This window comes from Xiphophorus couchianus, chromosome 5 (assembly GCF_001444195.1).
Source record: "Xiphophorus couchianus chromosome 5, X_couchianus-1.0, whole genome shotgun sequence".
Lineage (NCBI taxonomy): Eukaryota > Metazoa > Chordata > Actinopteri > Cyprinodontiformes > Poeciliidae > Xiphophorus > Xiphophorus couchianus.
The window spans coordinates 39,803,140-39,829,259 of record NC_040232.1 but is presented as its reverse complement, the minus strand read 5'-3'; the positions used below and the strand labels follow the sequence as shown (position 1 = coordinate 39,829,259).

At 39.7% G+C, this 26,120-nt stretch overlaps 1 protein-coding gene and 1 long non-coding RNA gene across 3 annotated transcripts in view; both read left to right on the top strand.

The window, feature by feature from the left end:
- The window catches only part of LOC114145204 (protein sidekick-1-like), a 493,057-nt gene that overhangs the window by 285,325 nt on the left and 181,612 nt on the right, over positions 1–26,120 (top strand). The window lies entirely within an intron of this gene.
- Positions 12,232–12,863, top strand: LOC114145207 (uncharacterized). Its single transcript, XR_003595631.1, has 2 exons — positions 12,232–12,650; positions 12,764–12,863. It is a non-coding gene; the product is annotated as an uncharacterized LOC114145207 (long non-coding RNA).

Sequence of the window (26,120 nt, the reverse complement as noted above, 5' to 3'; positions counted from 1 at the left end):
GTTTCTAAAAGTTATTCACCAAACATCTTTATGTATGAACACTCAAGCATCCATCGACCTATCTATCCAATTTCTATCTCTAGTTTAGCAATGGTACTGACCGGAGCGGTCAGTACCATTGTGGTGTTGCAGAGGTCCCTCTGCAGCTGGTGCCTATCTCGAGTGTTCAGTAAATGTGAGACAATCCCACTTTGGACAGGCCATCTGCTTATTATATGGACAGATGGTACACATAACCTTACATACTCACACCCAAAGGCAACTTATCTTATCTTATCAACCGTAACATGTGTGATCATAGAGGGTAAGACAGAGCAGAAGTATCCAGGAAGAGCTTGTTTATGCACAGGGATGACATGCAGGCTTCACACCAAAAGTCCCTGCAGGGATCTGAATTCAGGCTTAGGGCTACACAATATCGCAAATATCTTGCCATCACAATTTTAATTTGTGTAATATTCATATTGCAAAGGATTGTTTAAAGTGCTTAATAATTGTTGGCAAATATGTTCCAGGTGTTATGAAATCTATATAATTATTTAGCCAGTTGGACAGTCTCAGAGCAGCAGATGCTCATAACAGACACTAATGGTGTTGCTCAAAACGCTGTAAAGGTCGCAAAGTGATGGAAAAACACATGAAAAAAGAGTAAAGAAAAATATAGGGATATATCACAACTAATATTGTCATCGCCAAAGCTAATATTGCCCTCAGTCTGAGGGTTTACTGTTTATTGTAACATATTCAAACACAAGAACACTAAAAATGTCACAGTTGGTGATTACCAGTAAGTTACTGCAGTTTTTTTTGTGATTTTATTTTATCTACATCATTCTTAGTGTTTCATTTAGCTATGACCACTGGCAAAATCTGTCCCTTTTGATGTCCTCGCATAGCCTGCAGGAAAATTGAAAATCAAACATGAAAAAGTTTTTAAATGTTTGCACAAGTTTTGAGTATGAAGGCAGTTATTGTATAGTTGAAAGCATAATAAAAAGATGTTTTTTTCCCCTAATCTTAAATCAGACTAAACTTGTCTTGTGTATCGCTACATTTGCTAAATGCCACAATAATGTGAAAATATCTTGGAGATTTATTAGTGTGTTAAAAATTAGAAGTTTATGTGCAATACTCACTATTTGGTATCATTGTCATTGAAATGCACTGAGAAATTCATGCTTAACATTCAAAACATCCCCAGATGTTACTCCATTTCTGCTCAGGCAAACTGAAAAGAAAGTTTTGTACATTAGAAAAATTATGCAGCAGTAATTTTTCAATGATTGCTGCATTGAAAAATAAGTTATGCTCTGATGATGGCATGTTTTTTTTATGTATGTAGGTTAACAAAATAATGGTGTTATTGGTGATCTAGGGAGAACAAAGTAAATTTGATTAGAATCTAGACCAGATACTTTATTTGCATATAACTTATAAGCTCAATATGTCTAAACAAAATTTATCAAGTTATTTTAAGTTATTTTAGGTTTGCAATCACACAATGTATCATTTGTTTATGTTGCAACTACTATTTTTTTTCTAGAATAATGGTTTATATGTGACAGTATGGATTGGCCAGCCAGCTATTCCACAGTGCATTGTGCCACCAGCACCAGCAACTAATTAAAGCACATTTTTATTTGTCTCAAAAATTAGTTTTAAGGTGAAAACGTAGACTCCAAAGCTTCATTTATACAGTCAGTTCATCAAGAATGAAGCTACTTTCAGAGCTTAGCTAGTTTTTAGCATTTGGAGTGAATTTACATTCTTCATGATTTCCTTTTTTCATGTCGTTTAATTAGACAATATAGAGCAACCTGTGCTCTTTCTGCATGTTTTGTCAGTGATTTTCTTTCAAAGTGTTTTTATTATGCTATCGCTGTAATTTGATGTCAGTTTCTACATTTCCTTTTCATTCCTTGGTGATTAAATATTTTGCATACTTACTATTTAGTGGTTTTCCAGCAGTTTTATTCAAATACTGCTTATCTACCAATGTCCATATGGTAGATTAACTTTAAAAATTAACTTTTTAATGACTTTGAATTTTTAAAAACAGTTTTAATCTCCTGGGCTTAAATAATACCTAAAAAAGTTCACATTGCACAGGATGTGAAAAACATGTTTTGTTTCCATTTCTTAACACGTATGACTAAAACAGGCATTTCTATACAGAATTTTGTATATATTCTGCACCTGTCTGCTTCATCCTTCTCCACACAACTACTTTCAAAACAGTTTTTCCGATTGTGTGTACTAACTGAAACAAGATAACTACAATTTAGAAGGGTTCATCAAACACACAACAGAAAAATAGCTTTGGTTCAACAATATCTAGAGGAAGAATAAATTATGAAGGTCCCTTTTTTTGAAGAAACAATGGGTCTGTCACTTCAGGAAAAAAGTATCTGCACAGACTGCAAAGAGGTACAAACACACACACGCCCACCCCCCCCTCACACATATATACATTTATACACATATATATTTTGTAGCTTGTTACTGTTTTTGAGGAAGAGCTGCCTGAGAGTCTGAATACTTACTAGATATGGCAACACTGAACCAGAAGAAGACTGGATTTTTGTCAGCTGATCAAAGAATGATAGTTGGTGGGTTGTGGTCATAGACCCTACATCTCAGTGCAACTTTGGCATAGACACTTCATTATTACATAATATTTGGGTGTTGTGAAAATGGCATTTACATTTGTCAAGTGGACCTTAAAATAATCTCAAAATGAGTAACTGCTTGTGTCAGTACAACTACTACCACTTAAATGCAATCTGACAGTGTAAATGTCACATTTGACATAAAAAAGTAAACAAAGTTTGAATTTATTTTAATATATAATAATTTTCTGAACTTGTGATGGCCTTTGATTTGAATTTAATGACTTTTTGCTCACCTATTTTTGTCTGCCATTGAGCTTCTGCTTTATTTGAGCTTATCATTCAAATACAGAAAGAATGGAAGGAGACAGACTCATGCGTCTTTTCATCTAATGATGAATAATTCTCCAAATTTGTGTCTTTGAAAGGTGCATTATATTTGGTCCACCTATGTTTTTTTGTCTTTCCCTTGTACTCTTCTTCTTAAACTCCTTTAATTGTTCTTCCTGTCTACATCCCACTTAATATCAGCAGACGTTATTCCACTCTTTAACGTCTGGGATAACAGACTTACACCGACCTGCATGCGTGTGTGTGTGCAATAGTGTGTTTTTTGTCCAAAGTCATTAAATATTCTAAAGACAGAGGCCTCTTTTAATTATACACTAATCACACTTTTAATTACCTGCCACACACACATCCATCACTAACCACACTCCCTGTTTACATACACTTACACACTTATACCTACACACTCATCTGCGTCTGCAAAAAGTTCTTAACCTATTGATAAAACAGAGGGAGTGAAAGCAAAGACAAGAATAAGCATTGAGGTGAAAGACGGAACATTGCACCAAGGAGTGATTTATAGAGTCGGTTTTGACACTTGGTTAAATGCTTGCTGGTGAATACAACAGGAGGGACAGATGACACTCTGGAACAGGTCAATAGACAGATTAAGGATTTGCAAAATGGATTGCAAGTCCTCTCTCCTTCCCTTAAACACATCTTTTTAGAGTTAATCTTAGATCATGTTCATTTGTCATTTTCCACATGGCACTTACAGTCTACCTTCATATTTACAGAGCTAAGCCAACAAACCTCCGGAGACGGGAATGAAAATAACGTAATGTTGATTGACTGGTTAATACCAGAGCCAAATTATTGCATGTGTGAGATCAAAGAGCTAAATCAATAAACAGAAGGTCACTGGTGTACCGTCTCTTCCAGACAAAGGCTGGATTTTTACTCCTGGGAAATGATACTCTTGGCTGTTGTAATGCAGCAACCTGGAAGTTTGGGGGCTTTAATTCAGGAGATTATGTCAAGCAACAAACTTTTTAATAATGTTTAAAATGGTGACCTTAAACCTTTTGCTTTTGTTCAAGCAATTACCTCTTTTTGTCATTTTGACTGAAAAAAGGTATTTTTTGTGTGCATGGTCATGGTGTAAACTCCCACCGTGTGTCACATGAGCACAGTATATAAAATGCATAATCGGGTTTACAGACATTGTTCACCCTGACAGTGGCTTCTATAGTCATATAGTACTTTTGGAAAAGTGGTGTTTTGTTTTTACTTGAGTAGTTCTTGTTTTGTCCTTCACCTCTTGGATGATATTACATAATCAGTTTTCACTCAGTGCATAAAGATGGATCTGATCATGTCGTGTCATTAGAAAGCATTCGCACCATTTCACCTTTCCATGTCTTGTTCTCCTACAGCCTTATTCTAAAACAGATTTTAATATAAAAGACACACAACAGTGCAAAATGACAACGTTAAAACAGCTATTACGTTTTATGTAAATTGATTTAAAAAAAAAAAAAAACAACAGCCAAAGAACAACCTTTAAACATAACAGAAATGCAAGTATTTGCACAAATTAGTTTTGTTAATCAGGTGCTGAAAACAGTGTTCAGATGATTTTGCCACTTTGGCCACACTTACACAAGACCACTAACAATATTTATTCTTTCATTTTGCCCCTTTTTGTCATTTTAGTTGAGTTTTTATGTGGCACATTGAAAATAAATTCTATAGAGGCTTTACACAGTGGTAATATTGGCTACCAGCTGAAATACACACATTCAGTATTGTAGTAATTTGTGTTCAAAAAGGCTTTCAAAGTTTTTTGTAGCACCACAGCCTCCTGCTGTTTATTGTTGTAGAGGTATATGGTCAGTGTGAGTGATGCGTTCACTGACCATGTAGCTCCAGGCGTATTGTTTGGCAGTACATCTTGGAGGCCAGGTATGGGCTTGGTTTCTTACAGGATAATATAAATTAAGATGTTTTTGCCTGCAAGCAGAAACTCTTTTTATTTTAGCATAAATTGATTTTGTGATCAAGTGTATCAGTTAAAAGTTGTGTTACAGCACATGCTATTACTGTGAGCTTGTTTCAGTGAGGATAATTCAGAAGGACTATTAGGCTTGTTTATTCGATAATGTTACTATTGACCTTTACAGATACAAAATGCAATTTGTTTACCTTTCCATACCAATACCGGACTCTGTTTTTAGAACTGTGATCCTATTAAAGACTATATACTTGCACACATATACAGTCAATTAGATTTCCAGCATGATAACCATCTATTTTTAATGTATAGAGCTAACACATGTCCGATATTATGCTGAATTACTCCAAATTTATGTTTTCAATTTTGTTATCCTTTACTTAACATAAATTATCTTGATCTTTTGTTAAATTATGATTGCAACTATCCCACAGTTACCTTTAATGAGTAATTAATGACTTCACTCTGAGTCATTTTATGTAGACAACTGAAACGTGAATCAGTGTGAAAACTGGATTGAAGAAAAACATCTTCATAAAACACCCGAGAAGTCCAGATCCATCCATTGTCTTCTGCTGAGCGTATGCCACCATACTCAGCCTGACTTCCCCCTGTTGATGTTGTGAACAGCTGCAACACACAATGAAGGTCATTGAAAAAGGACACCATCCAAAACGGCAAAAAGAATCAATGAGATTTCCAATCTTGACACTTTGTTCTCTATGACTAGTCTATTACAAAAAAGAATCAGAGACAAACGTCAGCCTCCTGGAGTCCATACCTCACCCGGACCAACTCTTTTTTTTTTGCCAACATGTGGACACAGCTCTAGGTTTGGTCTACAGATGCCAGATTGCCTTCGAATGCAACCCCTTGCCTTCTGACACATGTAAAATAGTGAACCAAATGCAGAGGATGCAAAATTACCATAAACTATGAAGTGCTGTTATAAAAACACACTTTCTTCTTTCAGATAAATTCACAAAGTAAGGACAGCTTTTTAAAAGCAGAGTAAAAATTCCCATTTGGGATTAGGGATCTTTATTTTTGGTTCAAAAACCTACAAGTAGCAGAACAACAGAATAATCATTTACATTTTCAAGTGTCAAGATTATCAGCTCTCTTCAGCTGTGCTGTGTTGCTAAGCATTATGAGGAAGCCGTGTCAGTGAATATTGTAAGTTTTTGTTTCTCAGATGGAGTCAGCAAGAAAGAGAGTGAGATGGAAGGACAAAGAGAGAAGTCACCGGCAGTTGTGTGGTTAATTGGAAGCCGACATAATTAGTGCTAATTAGTATAATAGCCATTTGTCTGGAGATCCATCCACCTAATGGTACTGCAACACACAGCTGCACACACAAACACTGACACAAAGACGAGGTTAGCATCCATCTAGGCTCCTCATATGTGGTCCTGTAATGTGGCTTTTGCTTGCAACTTGACATTAAAGGCAACTGGTTTTCTACATTAACTTCTATTTAGAAGTAGAGACAAGGTAGAAATTATGTAATTTGTGAAACTATGTGATTAAATAAGCAGAGACTTGGGAGAAAACTGTTCTGTCACTGTAGATTCGTCCCATTCTCCGCTCCTCTCTTTCTGCCTTTATTATGCACATTGTGCTTTTCTTTTCTGACCTGTTGCTGTCCTTCACCTACCTTCCGATCTCAGACCACACCGGGTACAGTTAAGTAAACATAGTCTATCCAGCTCCCCCTTTTTAATTTTTCTCCTATGAAAAAAAAAGCTAATTTGCAGGCTGAAAACAATAAACTGAGTGTATCCAGGGAAAATCATTGTGTTTACCAGTACTGTGTAATTTTTCTGGTTGGGTTTTATAGGGATGCCACTGCAGCATCTGGACAGGCAGTGAAAGGTCCCTCTCTCTCTGTGCCCTTTTGCTGAGGTGATTGAGGATGCAAGCCTGTGATTTAGGCACTGTGTTAATTGAAAGTTACAGAGCTGTAAAGTGTGCTGGGCAAAATGTAGGGAAATGTTTTCTAAGTCAGTGAAGGGACTGTTAAAATCCTTACAAACACATTTGAGTTCATTACAGTTAAAACCTCCACCATCTTTCTTTTTTTTCAGCCAGTACCCTTGCCTTTATTGGTCTCGTGTCACATATGCAGGCTGGATTTCTTTGAGTGGAAAAATCATCAAAATTAAGCGAGTGGAACTAAGGCAATACCTAGGGATTTTTGGGGGTATTAGTAAGGTAAGGACAGCTGTTAGGTGGAAAAGGAGTTAGACATTTCAAAGGCATGTTTTCATCTGGAACTGTGTAGCAGAATTGAAGTGGTTAGCAGAGAGGCATATTTTGTTAAAATAACACATGATGACTGCAGATAAACATACTTACCTTCTTTTTCAGCTCTTACGTTGGATGCAACTTTGGGCTTCAGACTAACTTTTTGGCTAACTGTTTAACTCAGACTAACTGTTTGGCTGGTGTGCATGATTGTTTCAATGGTGATGTATCCAGATGTGACATCTCTTTTACCACCTCAATATTACATAAAATAAAGTTGCAAGAACAGTGCCTTGCAACAGTGTTCTACCCCCTTCAGATTAGTTTTAGTTTGCATTTTTTTTTGCCACACTTAAGTATTTCAGATCGTTAAGCAATTTTAAAATCAGACTAGAAAATTTCTGAAGAAATTTAACCGGGGCCTGCCAAAGCGTGCCCGTGGGTTTGGGCCCGGCGTTGTCATGCTAGAAATTAGCATGGATGCGAAAGAACGCTGCAACGTAATCAATAGCATGTGGAGAATCACAAGAACGTTAAGTAAGGTGGACGTGCACCATTCAGTATGATTTAAAATTTGTCAAGGCTTTTATTTTGGAATTTTTGCTAAACTTCATTTCAAAGGGCCAATCTAATCCCATGTGTAATAGTCATTGGATTAAATTAGTTATATAATCCTCGAAACACAAGTAGTTGATGTAAAAATATTAAAGGCTTTTATTTTGAAATTTTTGTGAAGCTTCATTTCAAAGCGCCAATCTAATCCCATGTGTATCAGTGCTTTGGATAAAAAAGTCACATAATGCCCAAAAGAGCAAATACCTGATGTAAAAATTATCAAGGCTTTTAATTTGAAATTTTCAGTATGCTTCATTTCAAAGGGCCAAACTAATCCCATGTATAACAGTCATTGGATAAAATCAATTATATAATGCTCAAAAGAGCAATAATCCCATGTAAAAATTGTCAAGGCTTTTATTTTGAAATTTTTTGTTGAGCTTCATTTCAAAGGTCCAAACTAATCCCATGTATAACAGTCATTGGGTTAAATCAGTTATATAATGCTCAACAGAGCAATTACCTGATTTAAAAATATTCAAGGCTTTTATTTTTGAAATTATTATTATGCTTCATTTTAAAGTTCCGAACTAATCCCATGTGTAACAGTTACTGAGTTAAATCAGTTATATACAGCCCACAGCAGCAAGTAGTTCTAAAGGCCAGTTCAGTCCTGATCTGTTTCAACTGAGTCTTCCTCCATAGATAGAACTACAGTGATGCGTATTTGTAGTCCTAATCAGCAGCCAATAGCCTCTTGAGTTCCGTTGCTATGGTAAATAATTTTCTCAGCAAAGTGTGAACTGTTAGTGAGAGAGGCTGGGGCAGAGAATTCTCTGTTTGAGCCAGCCAGTTTTACCCAAAAAAAGCATTGTGAACAAGTCCTTTCCGTTCGGGAACCGTAATACATATTCGAAAACCGTTTGAAGCGTATGAGAGGGCTATGTGTCTTCTGCGATAGTCCCGAGATTCATGTCTCTACCTCACTCAGAGCATTTACAGCGATGAGAGAAAGAAATGGTTTGCCCAGATCTGAAATGTTTGAGAAATATATGGGAGAGAGCCTGAGACAGCCTCAGAAAATCCTGTCGCATGACTTTGCTCTGAAGCACCGTGACAGAAAACTGTATGGTCTAGATAAATTTTGAAAACATTTTACCAGAGCAGACATGCGTATCAATGTCAGGACCGATTTTGATACCAATCGTGCGATATTTGTGGGCGTGAGGGCGATTTCAAAATTATTTTGGGGTGAAAAATTCTCTTCATTTCTCACTCTAGCGGAGATCTAAAGGCCCTGACAGTCACTCTAATTTTAGGAAAAATGAAAAACTTTGGGTCGCTTAGAGACAAATTGTGGACAAACCGTAATTGGTATCGACGAGCCGTCTTCACTTTCGAAGAGATCACAGACGTATCTACAAAATGAAATTTGAATGGCATTTCTATGTGAATTCGTGACGACACAGAAAATCCTCAAAAATAGGGTATTTGAAGGATTTTTCCCATTGACTTATAATGGGGGTTTTTTCGTAGTTTTTTGCGAATTATGTCGCCATGTTAACCCCGAATCCCACCAAAAGTAATAGCTCCAATGGCGTGAATTTTCTGCACGTTTTGATACCTCATTTGTAGGTGTGCACGCAGCGGTATGAGCCGCATTAATGGTTACGGATGAAAAATAAAGAATTGGGAGAATAGTAATAGGTTCCTGCCATTGCTTTGCATGGCAGGCCCCAATAATGAAGAAACTTTTCTTGGGAGAATAGTAATAGGTTCCTGCCATTGCTTTGCATGGCAGGCCCCAATAATAATCTGATGTAATGATATAAATCTATCTGATGTAATGATAATGCCAAAAAAAACCTTCAAAAACATCTTTTTTTTGTTCCATAAAGTGAATAAAAAGTAGAAAGTCCTACCTGTTATTGCTGCTGATCTGATCCAAATAGTAAACTCATCGCTCTCATCAGGCGTTTTCCCCCAGGCTTTGAAAACAGCAGTAATCAAACCACTGATAAAAAAAAACAATCTGGACAAATCACTAATGCAGAATTACAGGCCGATCTCCAACCTCCCATTCATCAGCAAAGTTATTGAAAAAGCTGTGTGTAAACAATTAACTAGCATCCTAACGATAACCGACCACTTTGACTCCTTCCAGTCTGGTTTTCGTGCTCACCACAGCGCGGAGACCGCCCTCGTAAAAGTGTTCAATGACATCCATATAAATACAGAATGTGGGAGAACCACTGTGCTGGTTCTGTTGGACCTCAGTGCAGCTTTTGACACTGTTGACCATGACATATTACTGAATCGACTGGAGTGTTGGGTCGGACTCCCCGGTCCAGTGCTTAACTGGTTTGAATCCTACATAAAGAACAGGGATTTCTTTGTTTCAATTGGAAACTTCTCATCAAAGATGTCAAAGGTCACATGTGGGGTACCCCAAGGTTCAATCCTAGGACCCCTCTTATTCAATATTTATATGCTCCCACTAGCTCAGGTTATAAGAGGAAATAATATTAGCTACCATAACTATGTGTATGATACACAGCTCTACATTACGATGTCACCAGGTGACTCAGAGCCCATCCAATCACTGAACAGATGCTTAGAACAGATAAATGTGTGGATGTGCCAAAACTTTCTCCAGCTGAACAGAAACAAAACTGAAGTTATTATTTTTGGACCTAAAGAAGAACGATCTAGAGTCAATGCACAGCTTCAGTTATTACAACTAAAAACCAGCGATCAGGCCTGAAACCTGGGAGTAATGATGGACTCTGACTTGAACCAACAGAGCCACATAAAGACAGTTACAAAGTCGGCCTTCTATCACCTGAAGAACATTTCCAGGATTAAAGGACTAATGTCTCAGCAAGATCTAGAGAAACTCATCCATGCGTTTATCTTCAGTCGTATTAATTATTGCAACAACGTCTTCACAGGTCTGTCCAACAAATCAATCAAACAGCTGCAGCTGATCCAGAACGCTGCTGCTCGCGTTCTCACTAAAACCAGGAAGATAGAGCACATAACACCAGTTTTAAAGTCCCTCCACTGGCTCCCTGTAGCTCAAAGAATAGACTTTAAAATACTGTTGTTAGTTTACAAATCAATGAACAGCTTAGCACCACAATACATCAAAGATCTGCTGTTGTTGTATCAAGCTTCCAGACCTCTCAGGTCTTCCCATTCTGGTCTGCTCTGCATCCACAGAACCAGAACCAAACGAGGAGAAGCAGCTTTCAGCATCTATGCACCACATATTTGGAACAAACTTCTAGAAAACTGTAAAACAGCTGAAACACTGACTTCTTTTAAATCTTGACTAAAAACCCACCTGTTCAGAATTGTATTTGAAATGTAATCAATTACAAATTTATTGATGGAACTTAACTTAATGCTGTGTTTTGATTGTTAATTCTATCTTGCATTGTGTTTCTGTGTTTGTACTGATGTAAAGCAGTTTGAAATGCCTTGCTGCTGAAATGTGCTATACAAATAAAATTTGATTGATTGATTGATAAAATGTTTCATGAGTATTAATAGAATATCTGGGGCATCATGTATAAAACAGTTCGCAGTTTTCACACTAAAACTACGGGGGGGAGTTTTAGTGTACGGACAAATTTAGAAAAGTGCGCACAAAATAAAAATCCGGATGTATAAAGCCGTGCGCACTTTCCTTTATACATCCCAATTTGTGGAAAATGGAGCGCAGCTGTTGGTCTGCCCTGTCGCCATCCATAAATACGTATCTAAATTAGTATAAATATCTGGAGTCTGCCACCATGTGAAGCAGTAATCATGGAAACGTCCTTGTTTGTAGCACTATTTATAATAATAATAATTGGATATTTTATGTAAAAGGTGCTTTCAGGGCATATAAGGTCACCTCATTAAACAAAAAATATAAATTTTAAATAAAAAAAATCCAAATAAAATAAACAAATAAATAATAAAGGGATCGTGCAAATGCCCGTTTGAACAGCAGAGTGTTCAGCCAGAATTTAAAGAAAGACAAAAGTCCTTTGTCAGAAAGTCCTTTTGACTTAGACTTAGACTTAGACTGACTTTATTGTCATTTTGCATGCACAGGGTGAATACAGAACGAAATTTCGTTGCATATGGCTCAGGACAATGTTTTGAGCTTTCAATGTTGTGAGGTTACTCCAGAATAAAATAAAATACAGTATAAAATATGAATATAAATATAAATATAGAATATAAAGTGCAGTAATGACAGTAAAATATAAGTTATTTAGCTCTGTACATGTGCAAGGTATAAAGTGGAGACCAGATTTTAAGTGCAGTCCAGTTAAGAGTTCAGCAGTCTGATGGCAAGTGGGAAAAAGCTGTTTCGGAACCTGGTGGTCCTGCACCGGATGCTGCGGAACCTCTTTCCAGAGGGCAGCAGGGAGAACAGTCCATGGCAGGGGTGTGAGGGGTCACTGATGATGTTTCGGCCTCGGGACACGCAGCGCTGGGATGAAATGTCCTGAATGGAGGTGTAACAAGGTAGCCGTTCGCGGTAGGATTTTACAGTGACGATGAAGCGTTGAGGCAGAGTCAGGTGGAAAACAGCAGTGGTTTTATTCTTCACACAACATCAACCAACACTTCACAGGTGAAAACTGCAGTCTTAAATAGTCCCAGCTGTGACGGATCAAACCACCTTTAATTCACAGGGGAATCTCAATTCATCAATATCCACTTACTTAATTAAAATACCTTTTACTAAATATAAACATTTCTATTTATTTTTATAAATATTTTATGTTTTATCATTACACCAAATGAAACACCACAAAACCCATAAACAATTCCCCCCCCCACACTTTTCAATGGCCTCTCCCGGAGACTATATATGGTGTCTGGACCCCCGGGGCAGTATTTGTCCAAACACCCTGGAGAGGACACAGAAAAGACAGGTGAGTCACTCTACATTAGCACTCCACACCCAACAGATTATGCACAACACATTTGCTCAGTTTTACCCAGTAGTAACTCATTGCTCCGAGTAACAATTATCCTCCCTCCACAGGCAACCACCTCACTCGTCAATGAGGAGCAGCTGTGCAGAGCCCAGAACAAAAGGCTACATGCTAATGTCTAAAAATACTCAATAAATACAATTAAAACTTCTTGTGTGCAAATTGTTACTGATGTGCAAATCTATGCTTAAAGTGCAGTGCTAAATAAAGTGCTTGTTAATAAAGTGCAAAAATACTTTAAAAATGCAATACAGTGATTTCAGTAAAATAGTCCCAGTAATGAAGATCTCTTCATTACAGGAGGGAAGGGGGGCCCCGATGATCCTTTCTGCTGTCCGCACCACTCTCCTCACGTTCTTCCAGTCGGAGGCGCTGCAGCTTCCACACCACACAGAGAGGCAGCTGGTCAGAATGCTCTCTATGGTGCTTCTGTAGAACGTCTTGAGGATGGGCGGGGGCAGGTGTGCTCTTCTCATCCTCCGCAGGAAATACAAACGTTTCTGTGCCCTCTTGGCCAGAGACGTGGTGTTCACAGTCCAGGTGAGGTCGTTAGTTATGTGCACCCCCAGGAATTTGGTGCTGCTGACCACCTCCAAAGCCGAGCTGTTGATGAGCAGTGGAGCGTGGCTGGGCCGGTTCTTCCTGAAGTCGACGATCATCTCCTTCGTCTTGTCAACGTTCAGGATCAGGCTGTTGTCTCTGCACCAGTCCACCAGCTGCTCCACCTCTTCTCTGTAGTCCAGGTCGTTGTCGTCTCTGATGAGGCCCACCACCGTTGTGTCGTCCGCGAACTTCACGATGTGGTTGGTGGCGAACCTGGGGACGCAGTCGTGTGTCATCAGAGTGAACAGCAGAGGGCTCAGGACGCAGCCCTGAGGGGAGCCTGTGCTGAGGGTGATGACATCGGAGGTGTGTTGTCCGATCCGGACTGACTGAGGTCTGTCGGTGAGGAAGTCTAGCAGCCAGTTGCACAGGGGGGTGCTGAAGCCCAGGTGTTCCAGTTTTCCTGCCAGATGCTGTGGGATGATTGTGTTGAACGCTGAGCTGAAGTCCAGGAACAACATCCGCACATGAGTGTTCTTCTCCTCCAGGTGAGCCAGGCTCAGGTGTAGGGCAGAGGAGATAGCGTCCTCAGTGGAGCGGTTTCGGCGGTAGGCAAACTGGAACGGGTCGAATGTGGAGGGGAGTCTGGAGACGATGTGTTCTTTTACCAGCCTTTCAAAGCACTTCATCATGATGGGAGTCAGTGCCACAGGCCGGTAATCGTTGAAAGAGGTGACTTGAGGTTTCTTTGGCACCGGAATGATGGAGGCAGTTTTGAGACAGGCTGGCACTGTGGCTTGGTCCAGTGAGGTGTTAAAAATGTCTGTTAGGACACCAGCCAGCTGACCTGCGCATTCCCTGAACACCCGCCCAGGTATGTTGTCGGGGCCTGGGGCCTTCCGTGGGTTGACTCTTTTCAGGGTCTTCAACACATCGGCTGTGTCCAGGCAGAGTGCCTCCTCTTCCTGGTGGGGAACAGTTTTCTTTGCCGGGGTACTGCTCAGTGCCTCGAACCTCCCAAAGAAGTTATTGAGTCCATTTAGAAAGTCGGCATCAACTTCACCCACTGGGGGGGAGGATGGATTGTAATCTGTGATCGCCTTTATGCCTTGCCACATACTTCTGGTGTTGCTGGTGTCGTGGAAGAACTCCTGTATTTTTCGACTGTGGGTTCGCTTTGCTAACCTGATAGCACGGTTCAAGTTGGCTCTCGCTGTCCTCAGTGCCTCCTTGTCGCCAGACTTGAAGGCTGAGTTCCGTGCTTTTAGCATTCCACGTACCTCCTTAGTCATCCAGGGTTTTTGGTTGGCCCGGGTGATAATGTTCTTAGTGATGCTGACGTCCTCTGTGCACTTGTTGATGTAGGCTGACACAGTCATGGTGTACTCATCGATGTTGATCTGGTCGTTGTAAGTGGCTGCTGCCTTGAACATCTCCCAGTCAGAGCACTCAAAACAGTCCTGAAGTGCCTCCATGGCCCCCTCAGTCCACACTCTCACCTGCTTCACTGTAGGTTTTGTTTTGATCAGCAGGGGCTTGTATGCAGGAATTAGCATAACAGATAGGTGGTCTGAAGAGCCTAGGTGGGGGCGGGGGGCTGCTCTGAATGCTTCTTTGATGTTGGTGTAGGCCAAGTCTAGAGTATTCACTCCCCTGGTTGGAAAATCCACATATTGGTTGAAGTGAGGGAGAACAGTCTTCATGTTGGCCTGGTTAAAATCCCCAGCAATGATGAATACGCCCTCTGTGTGTGAGGATTGCAAATCACTGATGGTCCGGTAGAGAACACTCATAGCCTCTTTAGTGTTAGCACTCGGGGGCACATATACGGCAGTGATGCTAACAACAGTAAACTCCCTGGGCAGGTAGAATGGTCTGCAGTTTACAGTCAGAAGCTCAATGTCCGGGGAGCAGTAACTGGCGACTGTAATGGCATTTTTACACCAGTTATTGTTGATGTAGATACACAGCCCCCCTCCTCGGGTTTTACCGCTGAGAGCGCTGCTCCTGTCTGCGCGGAATGTAGCGAGCCCCTCCAGGCTAACAACGTTGTCCGGTATGGTCGAGTTAAGCCATGTCTCCGTCAGAATGAGAGCGCAGCAGTTCCTCAACTCCCTCTTTGAAGACAGTTCTAGTTGCAGATGGTCTATTTTGTTGTCCAGAGAGCGAACGTTGGAGAGGAAGATGGACGGAAGCGGCGATCTGTGGGGGTTAGGGTTGTTTAGCTTAGCTGTTAGTCCACTTCGACAGCCGCGCTTCCGCTGCCGGTCGCACCGCCTTCGCTTTCTCCTCCTCCGGCTAGTGCTGCTAGGCGAGTCCGCTGCGCTGCGGGCCGCTGGGTCTTGCTTGCGTAGCACTCCGAGATCACATAAACACTCCAGAGTAGTCGTATTTATGAGTCCGAAATCACTTGATGATCGTAATTCCAGCAGACGCTGGCGATCATATGCTAATTTACTGAGTGGATGCAAAGTTTGTAGCGTTTTAGGCGGAGTATTTTGCTCAAATACTTGCAAGTTGTCGAGAGCCCATGCAGCCGCAGCCATTTTGGGCGCCGCCATCTTGGAGATGGGAATGTGGACGTTTATTCTAAATTGTAGAATCATGTGCAGAAATTGGATATTTACAGAATAGAGATGCTTTCTGTCCATAAAGGCGCATTCACAAAGTGGGCGTGGCTCGATTGAAGGATGACTGCAGTTGCACCGGTAACCCACGGCTCTTTCTTTAAGTTTTACTCAGAGCTCCAGGATGATCAGTCTGGGCAAACTAAACGCTAATAAACCATCATCAACATTTTCCAGCAGATCAATATAATCTCTGATCAATCGCTCCCTCTCAGCTCAGCGTTCAACACAATCATCCCACAGCATCTGGCAGGAAAACTGGGACACCTGGGCTTCAGCACCCCCCTGCGCAACTGGCTGCTAGACTTCCTCACCGACAGACCTCAGTCAGTCCGGATCGGATAACACACCTCCGATGTCATCACCCTCAGCACAGGCTCCCCTCAGGGCTGCGTCCTGAGCCCTCTGCTGTTCACTCTGATGACACACGACTGCGTCCCCAGGTTCTCCACCGACCACATCGTGAAGTTCACGGACGACACAACGGTGGTGGGCCTCATCAGAGACGACAACGACCTGGACTACAGAGAGGAGGTGGAGCCGCTGGTGGACTGGTGCAGAGACAACAGTCTGATCCTGAACGTTGACAAGACGAAGGAGATGATCGTCGACTTCAGGAAGAACCGGCCCAGCCACGCTCCACTGCTCATCAACAGCTCGGCCGTGGAGGTGGTCAGCAGCACCAAATTCCTGGGGGTGCACATCACTAACGACCTCACCTGGACTGTGAACACCACGTCTCTGGCCAAGAGGGCACAGAAACGTTTGTATTTCCTGCGGAGGATGAGAAGAGCACACCTGCCCCCGCCCATCCTCAAGACGTTCTACAGAAGCACCATAGAGAGCATTCTGACCAGCTGCCTCTCTGTGTGGTGTGGAAGCTGCAGCGCCTCCGACTGGAAGAACGTGAGGAGAGTGGTGCGGACAGCAGAAAGGATCATCGGGGCCCCCCTTCCCTCCATCCAGGACATTTCATCCCAGCGCTGCGTGTCCCGAGGCCGAAACATCATCAGTGACCCCTCACACACCCACCATGGACTGTTCTCCCTGCTGCCCTCTGGAAAGAGGTTCTGCAGCGTCCGGTGCAGGTCCACCAGGTTCCGAAACAGCTTTTTCCCACTTGCCATCAGACTGCTGAACTCTTAACTGGACTGCACTCAAAAACTGGTCTCCACTTTATACCTTGCACATGTACAGAGCTAAATAACTTATATTTTACTGTCAGTCCTGCACTTTATATTTTATATTTATATTCATATTTTATACTGTATTTTATTTTATTCTGGAGTAACCTCACAACATTGAAAGCTCAAAACATTGTCCTGAGCCGTATGCAACAAAATTTCGTTCTGTATACACCCTGTGCATGCAAAATGACAATAAAGTCAGTCTAAGTCTAAGTCTAAGTCAATCCTTCCATTGGCGATGTTCTCCATCAGAGCCAAAGCGCTCCACAATTACGTGGCTCACCTTTGCGGAGCTACTTGTATACATGTGATTGTATGTTTACACACCTTAATCACTTTTTACATAATTAAACTTTTTTGGAGTTAATCTGCTGATCCAACCCTGTTTTCCGTTTTAGTGAGAATGAAATTACCCCATAGATGCATTTCATGCGCTTCGGCGCACAGAACGATGCATTACATCTTGATGAGACAAAAACTGAGGAAAAGTACTATTTACATTCAAGTGAAGTTTTCACGTTCATTTCTTTTTATTTTTTTTTATTTTGTATTCGTGTTAGGTTACTGTCTGAGGATAAATGCGGTTCAGTTTCATTGTTTATGTTTAAACAATAAAATATTAAAATAATAATAATTAAAAAAACATCGGGTTTGATGCTTCTTGGTCTAAATAACACTGAATGTAGTCAGATTTCAGTGTTATTAGGTACGTCAAAGTAAATATACGCAAAGTTCATTTTTAAAAATACCGACTTGTGCGTAATATATTGCACCGCACATTGTACGCAGGCTTTATACATGAGGCCCCTGGTCAATGGCAACTTTATTTATGTAGCACTTTGGTGCAATGTGTTTATTTTAAAAGCCCTGCAGAGCAAGGGCACAATCAGCAAGTTTATAAATAACTTTAAAATAATACATTTCAGGTTTTTCTACCTTATGTTTTTTATTCTGAGCTAAGACTTTTAGATTATCAAATAAACCTATTCCTATAAATAGTAATGTGTTCCATTATTACTGTTCACAATATCCAATTCAATTTAAAAATACTTTATTAATCTCCAAGGAAAATCCAATGTTGCTGTAACTCCTTAATTTAGATTCTTGAATAATTATTTAAAATGGTGATGGCTGTTGGCAGGAAAGATCTTCTGCAGCAGTCTGTACTGCACTGAATGTGAAGAAGCCTCTGACCGTTGATGCTTTCCCTTCCCAAGACAGTTTCATGAAATGGTTGGTCAGGGTTGTCCATAATTTTCTTGATCATATGAAGAATCCTTCTTTGCATTATCATCTCCAGAAGTTCCACAGTTGTCCCCAGAATAGAACCAGCCTTTTTTATCAGACTGTTGAGCCTTTTTAGGTCTCTGGCTCTGATACTGCTGTCTCAACAGATGATAGTAGCAGAGCTGGCACTCTCCACAACAGACTTATAAAAGATCTGCAGCATCTTGCTGCAAAACTTGAAGGATCTTGCTTGCAGGCAATAGAGTTTGATCTAAGTTTGATATGTTTTTTTCCTGAAATCAACAATCAACTCCTTTGCTTTGTTTACATCCAAGATGAGATGATTACAGAAACCAAATCTCCATTCACCGAACATGACCACAGCCAACAGAACTTTAGCTCATGTAGCAACTCAAAGATACAAAGATTTTAGATCTTCTGCTTTTCAAAATGATCCCCCCCCCCCCAAGTATTGGTGCACTTGTTTGTGTGCCAATAACTAAAACACCACTTGCTAAAATCAATCAGTTACCACATCATTGTTTCAAAGTAGTACTTCATGTAGTTGTGGCCTTAGCAAAAATCATTTATAGCTACTTTTTGTTGTCAGATAAACAGCCATTGAATATAAGCAGAGGTAATTTTACCGTTTTCTTGTGTTTGCATAATTTGGGCCATTTAGTCAATGTCCTGTTGGAAACACATTTATAGTTAGACTAAGTGCCTGGCATTAGATATACTCAAAGGATGCATTTTACATTACAGTGAATCGGTTATCAATTCATTATGAACCAAAATGGTTTGGCTTCATTCAAATTGACAATCTCTCTATCCAGGCTTTCTAAATAGTTAATGCACATTTTTAATGCATCAGCAGCCTCCTTCCATTATTCCTTCTCATTTGGTTTACTTCCAGCATGCTTACTGTGTAGATGGGGAGCTCTGATAAATGTTTGGTTGTCTCTTTTTATCTGTTTTTATTGCATCATACATGACTAAACACGTACAAATATAATAATTAATGATGATTATGTATTAATAACTATATTATAGTTATTATGTATTAATAACGATATTAAAATTAATTAATATAGAATTACTAGTTATTAAACCTACTGAACCTACTGAAGTATATTTTTAAGAGTTCAGTCTCAGTTCTTTATAATTCCTGCCTAATAAGTGTTACATGCTCACACTTGCTTCCATCTCCCGGTGTTTTTTTTTAAATTGTATATAAAATATATTTTTAATTATATATATATATATACAGTATATACAGTATACAGTATATACCTATTAAAAACACCAAATTACTTCCACAAATTTAAGATTGATTACATTGATTTAAAATTAGGCTTGTAAGTATAATTCATTCTGTGTGGATGAAAAAATGACATCAAATTCACACTTTTTGAGAGTTTATTTTGAAAACTTTTTGGACTTATTTGTTAAATAATCATTTCAACATTAAGAACCATTTCAGTGAATTGATAAGCCAAACAAAATAAGACAGTGATATTGATCAGTGTATGTGGACTTTTAATCAGCACCTTATAGAAACAACGTTTTCCAAGTGTCATTTGAGTGCCCATGTTAATCTTCGAACCCTTTATTTGAAATGAACCCACCCCTCCAGCAGATTATATGCAAAAAACCCTTGCCAATGTTAAAGTCAAGTTGATAACCACAGAAGATGGGATCTGTTTCTGAAGACATTCTAGCAACCTGTTAGAATTGATAAACTAAATAGTGGATCTTCTCAAGGCTTAAACATGACATGAGATCCTGCCCTCTGTTTGTTCACTCTGAGTCACTGCACTTCAAAACCAATTGAAATATCCAACTGACAGACGTGGGTGGGGTTGGGTCCAATCATTTTAACAGAATCCTACTTCTGGACAGAAGATAAGTGAAGGATAATGACAATAGTTTTTCCTGCAGCTAGGACTAGACACATGGATATTTGAAAAATGTGTATAATTTTAAACATGAAATTTTTTTTCTCTACAGACTTAAGAAGAATAAGACTCTTTAAAAGGAGAACCAACAGCAATCACATGTGACTTTGGATTGTTAACTTGCATGTGGGTTTTTCTGCAAAACACATAAAAACACTCAAACACAACGTTTTGATTTGATTCATCTCCAAGATTAGAAACTTCAGTAGTTTTGTAAGATATTCTTAAGCTATTTCCTAAAATAAAACGTTAAGAAACATACCATTAGCTACACACAGTATTAACAAAGGATTCAGTTTTTTTACACATGAAAAAAATCACCAAAGCCTTCAATGTTAGACTACTGGCAGCTGAACGTCAGAACATCTTGACAGAGGTCCAGTTCTCAGCCTTATCTCAGTTAGACTTTTTAATCCTGTTACAAAAAGGGATCTTTCATATTTTCAAAAAACTACATGAAGTTGTTGTAGAAAGTTTATTTCCTTCGCTGATTTTGTTTCACTGCCAGGATTACTGCTAATTCTTTTGCACTCTGTGCTGCTACATTAATGTAGTAGTCACTGCTTTATTTTATCTGACTCTTCCAGCTTCTCTCTGTGCCTTATTTAATCAAACAGGAAAGTGGCTGGCAGACATTAACTGAAAAATATCCTACTAGCAGCTTTGTGTTCGTTCTGAGTCACTGTGCTTTCAAGTCAACTAAAACATCCAAATTCACCATGAGCCCAACAAAGTTACAAGAATAGTTTTATTGTGACTTAAAAAGAGCTTAGCTCCTCCTGAATCTATCCACAAAAAGGTGTTTGTTCAAAATGATATTCAATAGATTCATATTTTGAAAACATGAGAGCAAATCCTTCACTAATGAGGACAACTTGGAAGGATTTTCACAGATAAAGACAAAGTTAAGTTAGAGGAGAAGTTGTGGCTTCATTTGATTGTCGTTCCTACACAGTCTGGAAAAGTATGACTATAGAATTTGACAAAATTTTGTCCATTCTTTGTTCTCTCCATCTGTCTCTCTCTATCACTGTCTATACATCTGTTCATTCATCAATCTGTATTTGTTTGTCCATTTTTTCATTAATTTATTCAACTATGTGTCTATTCCTTATGTATGTGTTTATCCATCCAGCCAGCCAGCCAGCCAGCCAGCCGCATGTCTTGAAATTGGAGTCTGTATAAGTTTAAGATTTCAATGCTGGTCTGTTGAAGATCCTACAGAAACTCGCCTTTGCATTCAGCCCATTGCTCGCTCTGCAGCTCAGTTTTACACTTACCAATTACTTCAGGAAAGAGAGCAGGTCACCACAACTCAAGCTGACAGGCAATTCTGAGGACAGGGATGCTTAAAAAACCTAAACACCTCAACTCAGTGTAAAGTTAGTATTAAATACCTAGCTTGATATACATTTAGGCAAGATTTAAGCAGGGTCACAGACACGCATAAGGTAGCAGTCAGCACATAGAGACCTGTATGTTGACTCTCAATTCATGTCACAGAGAAAGCTTTCACATTTTCACATTCTGAGTAAACATCACTTACAATGGGTAAAAGACAGAGAATGTGAATGGCCCAAGCTGTGCCTCTGTGAGAGTAGGGGTGTGTGTGTGTGTGTGTGTGTGGGCGCGTGGGGGTGCGTGTGTGAATGGGCGTGCTGATCCGGGGTAATGCGTGAGTGGCTGCCTGGCTGTGGCTTTGAAGGGGAAACTGCCAAAAAGCCTTCTGTCTGGACTCTGTTTACAGTGGAGGATCCCTCCTTCTGCCCTGGCGCCACACTGCTGCATCCGAGCCTCAGTGTGTCAGAGTGGCTCGAGCCTTAAGAAAGTGGCAGAGTGCCTATCACAGATAGAGGAGGAGAGCAGATGGGACGGGGTGGGCATCATTGGCGTTGGAGTGAAAGTCAATCCGCCAGACTTGATGCACACACACACTTTCAGGCGGTATGAAATATTAAATAACTTACACATTTTCACTCGCCCGCTCACTCATCCTGTGGCCTGCGACATGTGTGTGCTAATTAGCTCCTGGCATACTGCGGATGTGTGCCGGTGTGTGTTTGTTCAGCAGTCAGTGTTGCAGTGCTAAGGCTCATGAGGATTTATTTAAACTCAGGGCCAGACTCTCAAATGAAAGACCAATCCGGTGTGGAGCTTTGGTTCAGAGGAATCATTAGGGAGGGGAAGGCACAGCAGGACAGTTGTATGGAATGACGAGATGGGTTTGCGTGATGTAGAGACATTCAAGAAATAAGAAAATACAGATTGTAATCTGTGTGTGAAAATGGGAAATAGGATTTTGGGGGAATGAATCAGAGGTTGTTTTTTTGTATTTTTTTAAGGAGTAAATGAAGGATAGAAGGAGAAATGCAGAAGGAGACCTGGATGGAATGGAGTTGATAGCCATATTTAATTTCTTTGCCTTGTGAGTCTGTCTCACTCATGCACACCTCTGTGAACTGTGAGTTCTACATTTGAGTATAATTAAAAGCCCGAACATTTTTCCCCACTTTAATTAAATGTAGAGAGCTAAATGTTGAATCATTTTCTATTTAAGTCCACCACATTGTACACTCTAAAAAACATATACTAATTGGTTGATGTTTATTGATGATACTCAGATTAAAATAACAATTTTTAAAGTCTTTTAGTTTTAGTGATGATGCGTTGCAAATGTATTCATATGCCTTGAACCTTTTGTCATGTTACAACCACAAACTTTAATGTATTCATTGGAGATTATGTTAAACCAATACAAAGCAGCACATCATTGCATTTTATTATTTTTTTAGTAATAAAATCTAAAAAGTGTGGTTTACTCTTGTGTTTTCCTACCTACCTAAGACCATTTCCATTACCAGGTTTGCACATCTACAATCTGAGCTTTTTGATCATTCTTCTCTGTGAAATGACTCAAACGCATTAAGACTGGGTGGTGAGTGTCATATTCTTCATTGGATTTTGTTCTTGACAGGGCCGTGCTGAGACCTTTGGAGGGGCAGGGGCTCATAGTTAAAAAAGGGCACATTGAACAGGATCTTAAAACACTGTACAACAACATAGCAACAACCCATATTAATCAAGAATTTAATTGGATCATACTGTATCATTGCCACCATGTGGAGAAATGCAAAGCAAATGTAGTCTATATTTTCCCCAACAGGTAATGATGTTGCTGTTTCTGCTGCTGACAGTCCTGGAGGGTTTAGCTGATCTGAGACTGTAGCTGTAAAACAGACCAGAGGAGAGAAGGTCTCTGGTTATGAAGTTATGAAATAAGCAAATTTGCTGCCATTTCACTAATTAAGCCCTAATAATATCTATTTAACCTCTACAACAACTTGGCTGCCAACTGCTTTATAGCTCAAAAAAGCTCAAAGGGCTTAACTATATATAATTTTTTGATTTAGCACCTCTGAGATCTAGAATTGTAAGATCTCAGAAAACCTAGTAGCTGCTGGTAGGGCCCTCGAGACATTCAGGGACCCCTAGAAATGGTTTAATTGTAACACAGACCATATATCTAAGCCCGTAGCATTTATTTATAGAGAATTACAATGTTATTAAATTTTATTTAATGCATTCAGCTGAGAAAAAAATTACATTTAGGATTTAATTAGGAAGTTTACTTTGTAAAAGTTTAAAGAATCATCTTGATAGTTTGATTGTTGTGTTACCATGGCTACAATCTGGTGTAATCTTTGTGTTTGAATTGGGTTTGTTCACTAATACATCACAGCAAATAACCAATAATCAGTGATTGATTTTAAACTCAACCAATAAACCTGGTCTCCCTCTCACAGATTCACCTTATCTATATTTAAACACTGTTAGTGATACTGAGGTTCTTAGTAGGAAGGGTTTTGGTGGGTTGGGTAGGGATTCTGTCTAAGGCCCCATATTACCTTGGGTCGGCCCTGCATGAAGAGTGGCTGCAATGCTTATCTCTGGAATCTACCTTTAATCCCCCGGATTGAAGTTATGAAATAAGCAAATTTGCTGCCATTTGCAAATTTGATGCTTTGGGGTCATTTTGATTAATTTAATTGTGGCATGTTTGATTTTATGCTGTGATTCTAATTATTGCTACAGTATTTTCGCTGATGTTTATGTTGTGAACTTCAATTGCTATGGTCCGAATCTTCCTTTAACACTTGAGGTTCTGCAATAACTTCCATTTACAGCCGCTCACCTCCAGCCCAGATCCCGTCAATAGCGCTTTAACCTGCCTGGTAGAAACGTCAAGGAGAAGCAGAACGAACAGTCTGCAGGTGGTACCAGGGCTTTGAGGTGTGTGGCGACTTGCAGTACAGTGTCTTATATCAGGATATCTGATATAAAGACAGACATCCTTTATCTCTGTCCGTGGGCCCGACTGAGACTGCCTGTAGCGAACTGGGCATTTAGCAGAATGATTAAATTAAAGTCAGAAGTTTTCTCTGCAGCCGAAACATTTCTGTTTTTAGGGGCGAGGCGGGTTTTGTCCCGCTATTGCGAGGACAATTACAAAAATATAAATAGAAACAGTTTTTTTAACGTTAACATCAGACTTACATTTTTATTCACAAACCAGTGTATAAAAAATATTCTTGTCCATAATTTGATAGAGGGCACAGATCCGCTCCCCTCCTCCTCAGCATGGACCCGGTGACTGAACAACAGGGAGGCAGAAACTGAGTCATTATTAGACTTCACGTGTAATTTTAATCTCATTTCATATTTAACGGGAACACCACAATTGCGAAATTGTGTCTTTTCAACATTAGCAGAAGATAGATAAAGATTTGTGTTCATTTGTAATGAAAACGCAGCTACAGTAGCCCAATCATGTTTATTTATTTTATGAAATCATTCAGGGCAGCCAGACTAGTTTCTTTTGCGAAATTATTATATTTAGATACATTTATTGCAGAGGGGCACAAGTAGACCTTCTGACACACAGATAAAAAAAAATAATAATGAAAAATTGAAAAAAAAGTTGTTTTCTTTTGAAAAAAAAACCCAACAAAAACTCAAAAAGGGCAGTAGGCGCATCAAGGCTAAAAGGGGCAGAGGCTCAAGCCCCTTCTGCCCCCTGCACGTGCCTGGTTCTTGAGTCTGACTGAGCGACAGGGGCGCAACTCCATATTTTTGTGGTGGATGCGAACATATCTTCGGCGCCCCCCCATATATCGAATGATGACTGAGGCCTGCTCTTGCTTTGAAATATCAGGTGTGCAGTCCAGTTCCACTGCAAAGTACTTAGAGGACTTGATCTTGGCAGATATTTTACTCAAAACACACTCTGATATTGAATCTAAAAATTCATTCTGAGTGCACCATGTCAGATATCCAGTGGTTTGTTTGGAGGCAGCCTTTCTAAGATGCTCTGCCAGTGTTACATCATATCGCGCTATGAGCTCAAGGATTCCCAGAAAATTTCCATTTTTAGGATTTCCTAACTGAGAATTTTTCCCCCTTAGTGGCAAGTTTCTCTCTGCAAGGAAAAGTATGCAGTCGATAACTCTAGTCAACACACTTCTTCAGTGTGCTTTTTCAGCTGCCATGGTTTTCTGCAGTTCACTATCAATAGTTTTACCTAGGCGTAAGCGAGATGCCATTTCTTTCCACGTCAGATAAGCATTTATGTGAGAACTACTGGTTTCATGGTGCTTCAGTGTTTTTGAAAGACATCGCCAGTTATTATACCCCTCCACAAGGCATGTGTCAAGAACTTTAGCTTCACCAAAAAGCTTACATGCAAAACAATAGACTCTGTTAGTATTTTTAGAATACAGTAACCAATCTCGTTCAACTTTCTCTCCATTAGACAGTAAACAAAAACAGTATGCTTTGGAAAAACACCTCTTATTCTTCTCTGATCTT